Consider the following 18,544-nt stretch of genomic DNA (forward strand, 5'->3'; position numbering starts at 1 on the left):
AATACTCCTTTTACTCTCGTGTTCACAATGTTTATACTTGAATTGACTACTTTTTGGTTGATGCGAAATTACTCCCCTATACCTGTAATGTGAGATATCATGATATTATAATCTCTGACCACAGTCCACTCACATTCTCCCTGAGATTGAGTGACATCGTACCAAATGACAAGGTCTGGAGTTTGAATCCTAAGCTCCTCACACAACCAACATTCTGTGAACATCTTAAAGACCAAATTGAAATGTTCTTTGATACCAATGACAACATAAAGACTTCCCCAGCATTATTGTGGGAAACACTGAAGGCTTATTTGAGAGGCTGTATCATCTCCTTTCAGGCCAGGAGTAGGCAAAACAGATACACATTTGTAGAATTGAAGGGACAAATTCACTTACTGGATAGGGAGAATGCTAGCCAGCCAACAATGGAGAAACATTAAAAAATACCTCTTTAAAATTGGAATATAATCAGATTCTCTCAGCTAAAATTGCTAAATCTTTTCTCTATGCCAAGCAAAAATATTTTGAGTTTGGTGACAAACCATACATATTACTCGCCGGTCAACTTTTAAAAAATGTGAGTGACTGTGATCTCCCTGCCCTGAACCAGGATGATTCCAACTTCCTGAATAAGGAAATATCTCTTGGAGAAATTTGAGAAACAATTAAATCTCTAGAGAGTGGCAAGACCCCGGGCCCAGATGGATACACTGGTGAATTCTATAAAACATTGAGCAACATGCTCTCTCCCTACCGGCACAAAATGTTGGTTCAGGCCAATTAGGATGGAGCTCTGCCACCTACTAAAGATCCGAAAGAGGTAGGGTCATATAGACCAATATCGCTCCTTAATACAGACCAAAAGATTTTAGCAAAAACTCTGGCTAGGCTAACAGGCTTAGTACTTTAATGGGAAAATTGGTCTTTAAATAGTAGAAATTCATTAAAACTATTTGAAACCATTTAATGTGAAAACTAAAAGCTTTCTCATTTACATTGTGTGATTTTTTGGATGGTCCCTAACTAGCCCCGGAGATAGAAAGTCAAACCTTTTCCATGGTCGCACACCTGAAGCTAATTGGCAAAATAATTTGCGAACCTGCGAACACACACGAGACACCTCCATGAAACCACAACCCGAACAACCCGAAACCAACTCACTTTTGAATTCAATCATGGCCGCTAGAATCTCTTAATTAATCAAATCTAAAACAAGGCCAAATCAGAAAGTGCAGTTGTCCTTTACAACTATCTAATGACATTTGCAGATGAGCCAAGGAGGAGGACAGCAGGCCAGTGGAGCACTTAGAACAGCAGCAGCCAGGGGAATCTGGTAGGGAAGAGGATGCTTTAGGTGACCCAGACATAGGCCCAAAACAAGTTAAGCTACCCCAGTATCCCCTTGACCGTTTTTGATCGCGAAACTAAAGAGACACACCAGACAAGACAAAGAGACAGCAACAGAAGAATATAATATGATGGAGAGACACCAGAAGAACAGAACAGGCCATAACAGAAGGGGAAAGACAAGTGAGACAGTAACAAACAAGAACCTGAAACAGCAACAGACAAGACACAGAGAAAGGGTCAGAAGAGGGCAGATGGAGAGAGAACAGAGGTAGGTTGAGCACACAGTATCACCTCAAGCTGCTCTATAGATTTTAATTAGTTTATTTATTTGCACACATAACAGGTGAAATACAGACAGTGAAAAAGTTCAACATGGTTTATAAAGAATTTGCACTGTTTGTGTTGTGCATGCCATTGGTTGAGACACAGCATTCTGTTGAATACAGGGTGGGTGTCATGTTTTGTCTGATAAATCAAGTTGTAATTTCAACTTTCAAATGGTTCCACAAAGATGTTTGGAGGTCCACACATCAGAGAGTCTTGATTTGAACAGGAATATCCATTGTTATAAGCTAAACTGTCAATCCTCAATAGGAAACCTATTGAAATCTGACCATGTGGTGCAAGGACAACGACCTCTCCCTCAACGTGATCAAGACAAAGGAGATTGTGGACTACAGGAAAAAGAGGACCGAGCACTCCCCCATTCTCATCGACAGGGCTGGAGTGGAGCAGGTTGAGAGCTTCAAGTTCCTTGACGTCCACATCACCAACAAACTAACATGGTCCAAGCATACCAAGAAAGTTGTGAAGAGGGTACGACAACCCCTATTCCCCCTCAGGAGACTGAAAAGATTTGGCATGGGTCCTCAGATCCTCAAAATGTTGTACAGCTGCACCATTGAGAGCATCCTGACTAGAGGTCGACCTATTCTGATTTTTCAACGCCGATACCGATTATTGGAGGACCATTTGTAATAATGACAATTACAACAATACTGAATTAACACTTATTTTAACTTAATATAAAACATCAATAAAATCAATTTAGCCTCAAATTAATAATGAAACATGTTCAATTTGGTTTAAATAATGCAAAAACAAAGTGTTGGAGAAGAAAGTAATATGTGCCATGTAAAATATGTGCCATGTAAAAAAGCTAACGTTTAAGGTCCTTGCTCTGAACATGAGAACATATGAAAGTTGGTGGTTCCTTTTAACATGAGACTTCAATATTCCAAGGTAAGAGGTTTTAGGTTGTAGTTAATATAGTATTTATAGGACTATTTCTCTCTATACCATTTGTATTTCAAATACCTTTGACTATTGGATGTTCTTATAGGCACTATAGTATTGCCAGTGTAACAGTATAGCTTCCGCCCCCCTCCTTGCCCCTACCTGGACTCGAACCAGGAACACATAGACAACAGCCACACTCGAAGCATCGTTCATCGATCCACAAAAGCCGCGACCCTTGCCGCGCAAGTGGAATAACCATTCCCAAAAAAGCGAGTGACGTTTGAAACAGTATTAGCGCACACCCAGCGCACACCCAGCTAGCTATTGCACAACCTTTCAATGTATGTCATAATTATGTAAAATTCTGGCAATGAGCCAGGCAGCCCAAACTGTTGCATATACCCTGACTCTGCGTGCAATGAACGCAAGAGAAATTACACAATTTCACCTGGTTAATATTGCCTGCTAAACTGGATCAGTAGTTATAACTAGTGATTATGATTGATTGTTTTTTATAAGATAAAAGTTTAATGCTAGCTAGCAATTTACCTTGGCTTCTACTACATTCGCGTAACAGGCAGGCTCCTCGTGGAGTGCAATGGTTAGAGCGTTGGACTAGTTAACTGTGCGGTTGCAAGATTGGAACCCCTGAGCTGACAAGGTGAAAATCTGTCGTTCTGCTCCAGAATAAGGCAGTTAACCCACAGTTCCTAGGCAGTCGTTGAAAATAAGAATGTGTTCTTAACTGACTTGCCTAGTTAAATAAAAAGTATTAAAAAAATCATTCAAAAAAACAAATAATCAGAAATCGGCGCCCAAAAATACAGATTTCCGATTGTTATGAAAATTTGAAATCGGCCCTAATTAATCGGCCATTCCGATTAATCGGCCGGCCTCTAATCCTGACTGGTTGCATCACTGCCTGGTATGGCAACTGCTCGGCCTCCGACTGCAAGGCAATACAGAGGGTAGTGCATACGGCCCAGTACATCACATAGACTTTCCTAGAACACCCCACTAAGCTACAACCCCACTAAGCTACACACCACATACAAAAACCCATGTCACACCCTGGCCTGACCAAATACATGAAGAAAAACACAAAATACTTCGACCAGGGCGTGACAAACGTGGTACCTTCAGGCGTTAGGAAATTGCTCCCAAGGATGAACCAAACTTGTGGAGGTCTTCAATTTTTTTTCTGAGGTCTTGGCTGAGTTCTTTTGATTTTCCCATGATGTCAAGCAAAGAGGCATTGAGTTTGAAGGTAGGCCTTGAAATACATCCACAGGTTTACCTCCAATTGACTCAAATGATGCCAATTAGCCTATCAGAAGCTTCTAAAGCCATGACATAATTTTCAGGAATTTTCCAAGCTGTTTAAATGGCTTGGGGGCAGTATTGAGTAGCTTGGATGAATAAGGTGCCCAGAGTAAACTGCCTGACACTCAGGGCCAGAAGCTAAGATATGCATATTGTTAGTATATTTGGATGGAAAACACTCAGAGGTTACTGAAACTGTTTGAATGATGTCTGTGAGTATAACAGAGCTCATATGGCAGGCAAAAACCTGAGAATGAATCCAACCAGGAAGTGGGAAATCTCGTAGATTTTCAACTCTTTGCCTATCCTACCCAAGATACAGTGTAAATTTGGTCCGATTGCACTTCCTAAGGCTTCCACTAGATGTCAACAGTCTTTAGAACCTTGTTTGAGGCTTCTACTGTGAAGGAGGAGATAATGAGAGCTGATTGAGTAAGAGGTCTGGTAGAGTGCCATGAGCTCATTCAGGCACGCTCCCGTGAGAGGTAGCTGCGTTCCATTACATTTCTATAGACAAAGGAATTCTCCGGGTTGAAACATTATTGAAGATTTATGTTTAAAACATCCTAAAGATTGATTCTATACATCGTTTGACATGTTTCTATGAACTGTAATGTAATTCTTTGACTTTTCGTCTGGCCTGCACGTCTTGAATTTGGATTTGTGAACTAAAGGCGCAAACAAAAAGGAGGTATTTGGACATAAATTATGAACTTTATCGAACAAAACAAACATTTATTGTGGAACTGGGATTCCTGGGAGTGCATTCTGATGAAGATCATCAAATGTAATGGAATATTTATAATGCTATTTCTGACTTCTGTTGACTCCACAACATGGCGGCTTGTTTTGGTCTCTGAGCGCTGTACTCAGATTATAGCATGGTGTGCTTTTTCAGTAAACCTTTTTTGAAATCTGACACAGCGGTTGCATTAAGGCAGTGCTTCTCAATTATTTTCTGTTACGCCCCCCCCTAGGAAGAAGTAAACATTTCACGCCCCCCAACTCTCTGCCGCGACTGTAAATAGTATAATTTGTCTATAAAATTGTTTTAAAGGCACAGTCAAATTAGTGTATGTAAACTTCTGACCCACTGGAATTGTGATACAGTGAATTATAAGTGAAATAATCTTTCTGTAAACAATTGTTGGAAAAATGACTTGTGTCATGCACGAAGTAGATGTCCTAACTGACTTGCCAAAACTATAGTTTGTTTACAAGAAATTTGTGGAGTGGTTGAGAAACAAGTTTTAATGACTCCAACCTAAGTGTATGTAAACTTCCGACTTCAACTGTAACTTCACATATACTGTAACTAGGAATAAAGTGACAGATAGTAAACTGTAGCAGCAGTGTATGTGATCAGTCAAAAAAGTTAGTGCAAAAAGGGTCAATGCAGATAGTCAGGGTAGCTATTTGGCAGTCTTTAACAGTCTTATGGCTTGGGGGTAGAAGCTTTTCAGGGTCCTGTTGGTTCCAGACTTGGTGCATCGGTAATGCATCGGTAGAGGTCCTGGATGACAGAAAGCTTGGCCCCAGTGATGTACTGGGCCGTACGCACTACCCTCTGTAGCGCCTTGTGATCGGATGCCAAGCAATTGCCATACCAACCAGTGATGGAGCCAGTCAAGATTCTCTCCATGGTGCAGCTGTAGAACTTTGAGGATCTGAGGGTCCATGCCAAAACTTTTCAGCCTCCTGAGGGCGAAGAGGCAATGTCGTGCCCTACCATCAGGCCTACCATCGTTGTGTTGTTGGCCAACTTTTTAATTTAAAAACATTTCTTTACCCCTTTTTCTCCCCAATTTCGTGGTATCCAACTGGTAGTTACAGTCTTGTCTCATCGCTGCAACAGACTCGGGAGAGCCGAAGGTCGAGAGCCGTTCTTCCTCCAAAACACCACCCAACCAAGCCGCACTGCACTGCTTCTTGATACAATGCCCACTTAACCTGGAAGCCAGCCACACCAATGTGTCGGAGGAAACACTGTACAGTGTGCACTGTGCCCGGCCCGCCACAGGAGTCGCTAGTGCACAACGGGACAAGGACATCCCTGCCGGCAAACCCTCCCCTAACCCGGATGACGCTGGGCCAATTGTGCACCACCCCATGGGTCTCCCGGTCGCGGCCTGCTGCAACAGAGCCTGGACTCGAACCCAGAACCTCTAGTGGTACAGCTAGCACTGCAATGCAGTGCCTTAGATCACTGCGCCACTTGAGAGGCCCAGTTGTTGGTAAACTTAATGATGTTGGAGTCATGTGTGGCCACACAATCATGGGTGAACAGGGAGTATAGGAGGGGAATAAGCACGCACCACTGAGGGGCCCCCGTGTTGAGGGTCAGCGTGGTGGATGTGTTGTTGCCTACATTCACCACCTGGGGGGATCCAGTTGCAGAGGGAGGTGTTCAGTCCCAGGGTCCTTAGCTTAGTTATGAGCTTGGAGGGTACTATGGTGCTGAACGCTGAGCTGTAGTCAATGTAGAGCATTCTCACGTAGGTATTCCTTCCTTTTGTCCAGGTGGGAAAGGGAAGTAATGGAGTGCAATAGAGATTGCATCATCTGTGGATCTGTTGGGGCGGTATGCAAATTGGAGTGGGTTCAGGGTGTCTGGGATGACGGTGTTAATGTGAGCCATTTCAAAGCATTTCAGGGCTACAGATGTGAGTGCTAAGCGGTGATCAAATCAAATGTTATTGGTCACATACACGTGAATTGCAGATGTTATTGCGGGTGTAGCAAAATGCTTGTGCTTCTAGCTCCGACAGTACATTAATATCTAACAAGTAATATCTAACAAATTACACAACATATAACCCAATACACACAAATCTAAGTAGGAATGAATTAAGACTATATACATATGGACGAGCGATGTCAGAGCAGAACGGACTAAGATACAGTAGAATAGTATAGAATACAGTATATCATATGAGATGAGAAATGCAAGATATGTAAACATTAGTGACTAAGATACCATAAAACATTATAGAATACAGTATATACATATGAGATGAGTAATGCGAGATATGTAAACATTAAAGTGACTGGTGTTCCATCCCTTAAAGTGGCCAGTGATTCCTAGTCTATGCCTGTAGGCAGCAGCCTCTAATGTGCTAGTGATGGCTGTTTAACAGTCTGATGGCCTTGAGATAGAAGCTGTTTTTCAGTCTCTCGGTCCCAGCTTTGATGCACCTGTACTGATCTCACCTTCTGGATGAAAGCGGGGTGAACAGGCAGTGTCTCAGGTGATTGATGTCCTTGATGATCTTTTTCGCTTTCCTGTGACATCGGGTGCTGTAGGTGTCCTGGAGGGCAGGTAGTTTGCCCCCGGTAATGCATTGGGCAGACCGCACCACCCTCTGGAGAGCCTTGTGGATGTAAGGCGGTGCAGTTGCTGTACCAGGCTGTGATACAGCCCGACAGGAGGCTTTCAATTGAGCATCTGTAAAAATGTGTGAGGGTTTTAGGTGACAAGCCAACTTTCTTTAACCTCCTGAGGATGAAGAGGCTCTGTTGCGCCTTCTTCACAACACTGTCAGTGTGGGTGGTCCATTTCAGTTTGTCAGTGATGTGTACGCCAAGGAAGTTGAAGCTTTCCATCTTCTCCACTGTGTTCCCGTTGATGTAGATAGGGGGGTAAAAACCTCTGCTGTTTCCTGATGTCCATGATCATCTTCTTTGTTTTGTTGACATTGAGTGAGAGGTTGTTTTCCAGGCACCACACTCTCAGAGCCTCACCTCCTCCCTATAGGCTCATGTCATTGTTGGTAATCAAAACCAACTACTGTTGTGTCATCTCCAAACTTGATGATTGAGTTGGAGGTGTGCTTGGTCACGCAGTCATGGGTGAACAGGAGGAAGCTGAGGACACACCCTTGTGAGGCACCAGTGTTGAGGATCAGCGGAGTGGAGGTGATGTTTCCTACCCTCACCACCTGGGGGCAGCCCATCAGGAAGTCCAGGACCCAGTTACACAGGGTGGGGTACAGACACAGGGCCTTGAGCTTAATGATGAGCTTGGAGGGTACTATGGTGTTGAATGCTGAGCTATAGTCAATAAACAGCATTCTTACATAGGTATGCCTCTTGTCCAGATGGGATAGAGCAGTGTGCAGAGTGATGGCGATTGCATCGTCTGTGGATCTATTGGGGTGGTAAGCAAATTGAAATGGGTCTAGGGTGGCAGGTAAGGTAGAGGTGATATGATCCTTGACTAGTCTCTCAAAGCACTTCATGATGTCAGAGGTGAGTGCTTCAGGGCGAAAGTCATTAAGTTCAGTTACCTTTGCCTTCTTGGGTACAGGAACAATAGTGGCCATCTTGAAGCATGTGGGGACAGCAGACTGGGATAAGGAGAGATTGAATATGCCCGTAAACACACCAGCCAGTTGGTCTGCGCATGCTCTGAGGACGCAGCTAGGGATGCCGTCTGGACCGATAGCCTTGCGAGGGTTAACGCATTTAAATGTTTTACTCACGTCAGCCACGGAGGAGAGCCCACAGTCCTTGGTAGTAGGCTGCGTCGGTGTCACTGTGTTACACTCAAAGCATGCAAAAAAATGTGTTTAGCCTGTCCGGAAGCAAGACGTCATTCTCGGCGATGTGGCAGGTTTTCCTTTTGTAGTCCGTGATTGTCTGAAGTCCCTGCCACATACGTCTTGTGTCTGAGCCGTTGAATGACGTTTAGCATGTTTGATTGCCTTGCGGAGTGAATAACTACACTGTTTATATTCTGACATATTACCAGTCGCCTTGCCATTGTTAAATGTGGTGGTTCGTGCTTTCAGTTTCACGCGAATGCTACCATCTATCCACGGTTTCTGGTTAGGATAGGTTTCAATAGTCAAAGTGGGTACTACATCTCCTATACACTTCCTTATGAACTCAGTCACCGTATCCGTTTATGCGTCTAGATTATTTTCGCACTCTACCTGGAACATATCCCAGTTCACGTGATCAAAACAATCCTGAAGCGTGGATTCCGATTGGTAAGACCAGCGTTGAATAGTATGAAGCACGGGCACTTCCTGTTTGAGTTTCTGCCTATAGGATGGGAGGAGCAAGATGGATTTGAGGACGGGGAGGGCGGGTTCTGGAAGTTTGAATAGCAATGGTCGAAAGTCTTAGTAGCTCAAGTAGGACAGTCAATATGTTGATAGAATTTCGGCAGCCTAGTCCTCAGATTTGCTTTGTTAAAATCCCCAGCTACAATAAATGCAGCCTCAGGATATGTGGTTTCCAGTTTGCATAAAGTCCAGTGAAGTTCTTTGAGGGCCATTGAGGTTTTGGGTTGAGGTGGGATGTAAACGGCCGTGGTGATGACAGAGGAGAATTCTCTTGGGCGATAATGTGGTCTGCATTTAATTGTGAGCTATTCTACACCCCTCTGCCCTTCTGCTTCCCGGAGAGATATTTATTTGCGCGATGTACTGAGAATCCTGCTGGCTTTACTGACTCCAATAGATTATCCCGAGAGAGCTATGGTTCCGTGAAACAAAGTATGTTACAGGCCCCTATGTCTCTCTGGAAAGAAATCCTTGCTCGAAGCGCATCAACTTTGTTATCCAAAGACATTAGCGAGTAATATCGAGTGGCTCTCCTCCGCCGGTGATGATTTGGGTCAGCCTCTGGATTAAGTTTGATTGCTCTGGGGAGAGTGAACAAAGGATCTGCTCCATGGAAGTCGTATTGTTGGTCGTAATGATGGTAGTTCTGGTGAGTTATCACTGCTAGTCATTTAGACAGGTTACCTTGGAGCTTTTGGTAACAAGGACAATGGTGGTCTGCTTGAAACATGTAGGTATTATACATTGGGTCAGGGAGAGGTTGAAAATGTCAGTGAATACACTGAGTACGCGTCCTGGTAGTCCATCTGGCCCTGTGGCCTTGTGAATGTTAACCATCCAGGGAAGGAGAAGAGCTACACTGAGGAGTGATGCAGCACAAGTTTCCAATGAAGTCAGCCAGAGCAGAGCCAGACGCCAAAGCAGCACATACTTTCAAGCCGGGAAAGGTGGAGTCATTTGAGAGACGAAGAACTACCCCCTAGTCAAAAAAAGATCAAACATTTTCCTCCACTATTGTCTCATTGAGAGGGATCCAAATATATTTAGTTACTGTGGCAACTGGTGAAAAAAAAGAGAGAAAAGAACCTTGACAGGTCACTACAGCATCCTAGCCAGTGGTGCATGAATTATCAGCTCCTTGCCCCATCTAGTGGTCACTTACTATGTGACTTTTTCACAGTCAATCCAGAGAGGAAGTGGCAAAGGAAGTGGATTTACTCCGCCCAAAATCTTTCCGCCTGAGAAAATACCTTTTTTGAATAGAGCTCTATGAGAGTGTCGAATTGTGTGAGGTTTATTTAAACAAATATACGTTTCTTATTGCTTAGGCTGTTAAAAATGTACTGATATAAGTGGAGGCATGTGGCATTCCGTCAACTTTGAGAAAAATGACTTAGTTGTGCCTGTTGTTCACACGCGTATCTGCCCTCTCATTGGTTAGAATGGTCCCACCTGAGCTCCCGCCTGCCTTTCATGAATTTCCATTGTTAGAGTGGTCATTCAACTATCTTGTCAATATATAATTATTGGTCAAACTAGCACAATGATGGTAGTCAGTCAATTATGTTAGTACTACATGTTGGTTTAGAGGACCGATAATTGCACATGTGGTAGGGCTGGCTGTATTCTTTTGGTGGCCCTAAGTGAGATTTGGTTGGAGGCCCCCCACCTTGCGGCAAAACATTTTAGTTTCCCCCCTCTTGATGGTGGAGAGAAACATTGTAGTTTTTAAGTTAATTTCCTGCTATTATTTCTTTTTTGCCAAGGGGCGTAGAGAAAATGTTGCCATTTCAAAGCACGTTTTCTGCTATTTTGCCATGGGGCAGAGAGAACACATAGCAATTCTACCCATTTTACCATGGGGAGGAGAGACATGTTTGTAGTTTTAAAGCTAATTTCCTGCAATTCTAAACATTTTGTAATGATATGCCAGGTTAATATAATATCTGAGTGAAAATTACTAACAAAACCAATGGGGGCCTCCTGGAGGTCAGTGCCCCTTGGCACATGCCCTGTGTTCCCGGTTGTTATTCAGCCATGATTACTACAAGTTTAGATAGCTGGCTAGACTACCTACAACTCTAAAAATTGTTAGCTGACATGGCTAATTGATTGACTGTCAGTGACTGACATAACAGCAGAGAAACTGCTGATGCACAACAAAACGTGTTCTACTATTCTTACTCTCAATAGTAAGTTGAGACCCCGACTGCGTTCTTAAAAATAAAAGCGACCGCTTATGTGGCTTATGCCTGGAACCGGCCCTGACATGAGGTAAGCAAACAATGTGGTGTAGTTCCTTATTTTCTAATTAAAATGCATTATTTCAGTTATCTGAAATAACACACTATACAACAGTCCCACGTTATTGCATCAGGAGTCATCTGTTTACTCACATTGTGTGAATGTGTACTCAGCAATATGACATCATCATGCACAGCAAGGCAAATCCCTGCCATAGATACAATGGGCTTGTTCAACATTGCAGCCGACAGTGCAGGCGACATCCAACTGACTGATCTACAAATCACCTTGCATCATAAATAACGACTTAATACTATCGTTTGATCAGTCAGTTTACAATTTACCCATGATGCATCACAGTTTTGATGCACTCAAACACAGTCATTACCTTCAAATTCAAAACTGCCAAGACCTCCACTATTGGTTCTTCCTCAAGTATCCAAACGACAATATAATAAACACACATAACACCCCCACCGTTGTCCAATAATTCTAATAGAAAAATAATTGAAACCATTACCATACCAGAAAAGAGCCAACATAGTTTAAGAATTTTCTAGAAGTTTGGATGTTATTTGTCATTTATTTTCCAAGGCAAGCAATACATTGTGCATGCACCAGACCCATAGGACCAAACAAACCTGGGCTTAAATGCATGGAGTATTTAATTATTTGAAAAAACACTTGTCTGTGTGTTGGAGTATTTTCAAATACATGCCAATACTTTCCAAGTATATTTCAAAATACATTCCAATATTCAGCTTCTTGTATTTTCCAAAGAACAAATATCCAAATACTTCAAAATGTATGTGAAAGTAATTGAAATACAATAAATAGTATTTGAACCCAGATCTGGCATGCACAAACAGTACAGGCGTGCAGTGCAATGCAGTTGAGCTTCTCCAAAACCAGGTTAATTATCTTTTTTAAAGGAGAAGAAATTAAAAAACAACATCCATTAATGATGCTAGCACAGGAGCAAACACTGTGATGGGGTTTAAGAGCCTTAAAAGTGTATATTGGTTGTGGGGACAAGGGCCCTTCTCTCCTTTCACAAAGTGCATAAAGGCCTGGATGAATCAGGCAACATTTGATGTTTAGCTGGATTCATGTTCCACCACAAATGATTTTACGAGCATTGTTTCTTGTTGCAGTCTTCCAGCATTATTATTATCAATTTATATCTGCCTAATTGGAAAATGCTTGCAAAATCCTGGAGTACAAGTCATATTCAAGGATGGTAAACACAAAATGTCCCTACTAATTATCCAACTGGGAAGAAGGGTTCTGTTTCTCAGATTGCAGATGCACTGTATTCATGCCTGCTCTTTTCCATTAGCTTGCCTCTTTGTTTCCATTTAGGTCAATTTACTACTATCTTGAATTGTGATTAGTACATGTACTAGAAATGATAACTGTAAAGGCCAGTGTATTGTATTGTATTACACTATTTATGTGTTGTATGAATAAGAATTGACCCCTCTTTTTGCATCAGACAGTGACAAATGACCAACAAACACCTTTCAGGGCTGGTACAAATTAATATAAATAAATGCTTTACTGGATCTTTAAAACATCAACAGTAGGCTATAATGAGTATGTATACCATTGACAACAACTTTGTTTGGGTAAAATGAAAACAGTCTTATAATATAACATTAATGGGAGAAATAAAGTAGCCTACCATGCCGAAGCACATGGAAACTACAAAATAGCTATAAAAGTTCTAGTTTCATGCAGAAACTTTGAAGGCTTTCTAGATAATTGCTAGCATAATGCTCGTGTCACGAGACATTGATTTGGATGCATGGATCTGAAACCAAACCACCACTTCCCTAGTCCACAAGAGGGGAGTGTCGGTGCAGAAACGGTCAAAACGTGGGGCACTTTATTCCTCACGCTATGTTCATGGGAGAACGAGCACCTGCAGGAGGGTCAAGAAATTCATGAAACACATTCTCTTACGAGCGTAACATAATAACTACCTGAATTAGCCTACGGAGGGGACGTGTCATTCTTTTCACGGGGTGTCTTCTAATAATTATATTGAACCTAAACCACAAAATGAATTATAAAGTGATCAACTTCGAAAGATCTGATAAGATCAACGTGTAAACTACAACTCCGGCTACTAGCCTTTCTTCCCCCCGTGAGATACGGGAATTCAGTGACTATCACAATCACTCTAAATACAATGTAACACAAGAGAAAGAAGTTAGATTAATTGCTTTGTTTGGTTCCTAATCATTATTTTCTGTTGTAGATAGGCTTACAGGCCTTGAATTAGTCTCGCATTTTGAGACAAGGCCTTATATTTAGGAATTAACAAAAATAATGAATAAGATGACTACAGTGCATGTTCAATTATTTAAACAGGCTCTGTCCATTATACCATTGTCACACAGCTTTTGGCATATGTAACCTTTTAGGCTAAATTATGCATAAATAATAAATTAGATTATTTATATTAATTTATGTACAATTTGCCAATCTTATCTTTAACTATTAATAATGAATAAACACAACTTTTGTGATAAGGCTTATACACATGAACTAGATATGATTGTAAATCTCGTGTTATTTTATATGACTGGCATGATGAGAAGGTTCTCTAAATCTCTAAATCTAAGAGGAAGTATGTGTTCTTCAAAAAGAGGAATTAAATGTGCTCTTCAAAGTTATGTTTTCAGAATAGTAAGCGTGCTATTGCCGAAACGAAAAACATGCAAAGAACTTCAATATATGAAACAATAAAGTTGCCCAAAATGTTTTTACAATAATGTAATTAGGCTACTTAGGCCTACTTGCAATATAGACGTATTAGTCAGATAGTTTATGGTGTAACATGTGTTGCATATTGTATGTGTTGATATAGCGATACAAGGTTTTAATTCATGGATATTATGGAACTATGTATTTTCCAAGTAAACAATGGTGTGTGGGATTTCTATGTATTTTTCAAGCTTGCGTTTTGTGACAAAGGTATTTGGCCTATAATATTTTGACAATTATTTTCCACTTGAAATCCTTAAACGAGATAGATATCGGAAGTAATACAATACTAAAGCCTATCCGTCCGTGTTTAAAGTCTTTTCAACAAGAGAATGCTATTTGGACATAGCCTAAAGCAAATTAAGTTGTAATTTGGGCGCTTTGACACCTGGTGTTATACAATATAGCCTATTATTGCCCATACAATAAGTTAAATCAGACTTGCTCCATATCATCTACCCATGTTTTTTCTCTTCATGTCATCTACTTATGTAGGAACTGATCGATGTCTGCAGGCTACTGTACACACTTATTAGAAACATTGTTCAGTGGTTCAAGTGTCGTGGAGATTGGCGGTTTTGTGTAAAGTACACTCTTAAGACTTGGCTTAATGAGTTCGCTAGGTCTTATTTAAATCACTTTGCTAAACCCACTGAGACAGGGTTCACGGACAGGTCGGCCGTGTATTTGCCTTTATGCAAAGGCACATGGCACACATAAACTGCTCTGCTCGGGTACCTGAACACGTCTGAGGATTATATATTGAAATATTTGTCCTTTCTTCCTGCGTCACCGTCTGGAGCTAACGAAAATGCCCAAAACTCTTAACCTTTTCACTCTATGAGTATGCATTTTCCACCGTAGCATAGCTGTCAAACATAATCTAATGGATAGGGGAAGGGGCAAGGACAATAGAAAGGCGAATATCATGTGATAAACAACTAGGTCCTTCAACATTTTATGGTTTACTAGCACATGCGTTTCAGTTACATGGGATCCAAGGCTTTTTCAGGGACTTGAAATAGTTAACCTTTTGGCAATGATAAACATTTTTGTTTAGACTGTTTTAATGGAGTTAGGTGACCATCCTATACAAACGGTTTGATCAGCTGAAGGATTCTGTCAATGTTGTGACAAGTCCCATGTGATGGCATATCAAATCAGTAACAAAGTAGCCAAACAGCCTATTAAATACAAAGTCCTTGAACATATGACAACCTTTTCATTGAGTTTTACCTGTATTTTAAGAGTTGAACTGAAAGAAAACAAATTCGGTTAATGGAGTTAGATTTTTTAAAAATAATTTAACTAGGCAAGTCAGTTAAAAACAAAATCGTATTTACAATTACCAGTAAGACGCTGGGCCAATTGTGGGCCGATCAATCACGGTCGGATGTGATGCAGCCTGGATTCGAACCAGGGACTGCAGTCTCTTACACTGAGATGACCACTGCGCCACTCGGGTGACCATCCCATTAAAGAAATGTTTGATCGGCTAAAGGATTCAATGAACGTTTACAACCCACTTGTTAAAAAGATTGAAGAATCAACCTATTTGCTTAGTTAAAATATTGTATTATTTTATTGAATATTCACAAGCAACCATCCAATTTGTGCTGTATTGGACATTTTGCTTAGCACCATTTGTAAATATATAGCTATGCCTATTGTTTTACCAACTTCGAACTAAACTGCCCAGGTCTAGGCTACATGCTCCATATAGGCTACAAATATTACTTCCTAATAATCATTCTTTGTCGACAGTAAACGACTTAAACACATATATATAAAGTAATTTACTGTCGACAAAGAATTATTACAAGTTGGAAAAAAATTGAGGAAGGTTTTTCCACACTACAGCTTCAAGAATGTAGCATATTATTCTCTGTTAAGAGCAAAACATTAGATTAGATTGGAAAAACGTGTTTAAAGACCATCAATGCCCAATTCAGCAAACACATGGTCAAGTTTGAAAACATGACTATGCGGGTATTTCAGTTAGGGGCAATTAAAGATGACAACCTCTCCTTGGGTGTGCATTTGGCGGCTTAAGGTTGGGAAAAGACGCACTAATTAGGTAGAAACGCTACTTTTCCATGTGACCTCACCAAGACCCCTGGCAGGCTGTTTAACATTATTAGTAAAACAATTAAAACGTGTGAATGCAAATGAACCACCCATCTTGGGTTGGCCTGAAAATCACAGACGCGTAGGCCTATAACATTTGCTATAATTTCTTTGGGGATGAGCTGTAGCCTATAGGGATGACATTAAAATAATAAAATAGCTGTCAAGTAACGTGGCATGTAACTGAACAACAGGTGATCTTCACTGTATAAATATAGACTACACAGTCTTGCTCGCGCCACCCTCTCAACAATATCTTGAAAGGCTTTTCCTATAATGCGCATAATTCTCAAGGATTCATAGCCTATATTGGACGATTCGAAAAACAGGTCCTATTCATTTTTCAAGTGGCCTAAGTCACCAAATTCATAATAGGCGCCGCATAATAAAAAAACTATCTCAGAAAGACAAGCAAAAGTCTAATGAAATAACCTAGCGCCCTACGTTGAAATGGTGTAGCCTTCACTTTAGAAGTCTATAGGCACCCTAGCATTGCCCATGCCCCCAAAATTGCCCATGGCTCCAAATGCAGCCACGAATTCAATGTCAAGGAGGGGTTGTGGAGACAGGGCTGGTATTTTTGTGGAAAATCACTTGTCGATTTCTGCTTCTCAAGTAAGGCTATTTAAAGTGATGGCTTTACTGGTAATGCTGTCATATATATATATATTATATATATTATAATATAATATTCAATATAATATTGAATAGGTTATGACAGCATTACCAGAAATGTAGCATATTATATATTATATATATGTGTTGTCAGCAATTTTAGCAAACGTATATGCTTGGTCTAAAATGCAACTGATATTTCTTTCACCCCACAGGTACGTCTATTGCTATTTTCACAGGGAGGCAACAAAGGGAAGTCAAAAATCTGTACCTTTTTTATGTCATCCCATTAGTGTAACCTGTTTATTGAATTCGTTTTGGGACTTGATACATGTTGTGGCACTTGATTTCATGGGACTATTGAGTACCCGGCTACGTGCATGGTTGTGCTTTTTTTTAACCATTTATTTTTATTATACTTTTTGTCTTCTTACAAATGGCGGACAAACGGAGTGCTGGGTACTGTTTTCGTGCTGTGCTGTTTGATGAATTGTTATCTATGTCTTTCAATCAGTTTCAGTTTTTTTGTAGGGAATTTATGTCCAGTCTCTTGTTTTGGCACGCCTGCATTTATCCAACATGTAACTTCTGACTAAAGAAAACCCACTGGGCACAGATGTCAGTTCAACGTCTAGTTTTATTTATATTTGGTTGAGTCGTCAACTAACATGAATTCAACGTGAAATCAACAAAATATGTCACCATGTCAACGGATTAAGGTTAAAAGTTGGGTAAAATTTTTTGACTTTTTTCAAATTCAATCTGTTTCCCACAATGTCATCACATATATATTTAGTTGTTGTTGAAATTATGTTAAAACAGTTTTTGCCCAGTGGGAAACCTCCCAGCCATTACTAATAATAGGGATGCCATATTTGTGTCTCTGTAATGCATTTAGAAGTGTTCAGAAACACATTTAGTCCAATTGTAATTTTATTGTTTCCTTTAGAATTGAATTACATTTGACATACACCGTGACAACCATATAGATATATAATTATATAATACCGAAGAAGGAAAAGCACAAGCATCTGTTTTCTCTGCTAACAAACAAGCAACTAACAAACAAGCAACATTTCACTCCAAAGACAGAGTTGATTTTCTCTTGCATCAGCTCAAAAAACGGCTGATATGTTTTCAAAATGTTTTTTAGAATGGTGATCACATGACTATGCTAATATCTGCGCTCTGATTGGAAGATCCCACAAATTTGTCAACTAGGTGGAACTTCCAATCAAATTTCACCAGATAATAAAACGTTGCTCATTTTCAATGGAAAAGTTGCAGCAACCATTACTGGGAATATTGCTCTGCAGTATAGCCTCAAAACATTGCCTGTGTAAAGGATAATGGTTCTGTGGAACCATACTGACCCAAAGAATCATTTGAGCCCTTCAATGGTTCTTTACAGTTCAGAAATGTTTTATTTCTTGACTCACACCTCTTCTTGTGCAATCATAAGTGTGAGTGGGATTCCATTTGATCTAATATCTTGTGTTATGCCATTACATGTTAAAAACATGCTCCGGTACTTTGGCGACTAAGAAGGTGTTTTTTTAACCTTCTGCTTTGGGTTGGAAGTGTCAATGTGTAGTTCATAAATGCATAATCTATGAGCAGAATTACTGTTTTACCTCAATTAACCACAAAATCCTTAGTTTGAAAGCAACTGTTTTCTTGAAGCTATGCCTCGCCATTTTCCCTACATTTCCCCCCCACGTGGGCCAGCCCCCTAGCAATTCGAGTTCTAGCCAATGAGCTTCAGCCCCATTGCATTTGAGTGACAGCTAGCAAGAAGCCTGCCC

The sequence above is a fragment of the Oncorhynchus keta genome, chromosome 36 (assembly GCF_023373465.1).
Source record: "Oncorhynchus keta strain PuntledgeMale-10-30-2019 chromosome 36, Oket_V2, whole genome shotgun sequence".
Lineage (NCBI taxonomy): Eukaryota > Metazoa > Chordata > Actinopteri > Salmoniformes > Salmonidae > Oncorhynchus > Oncorhynchus keta.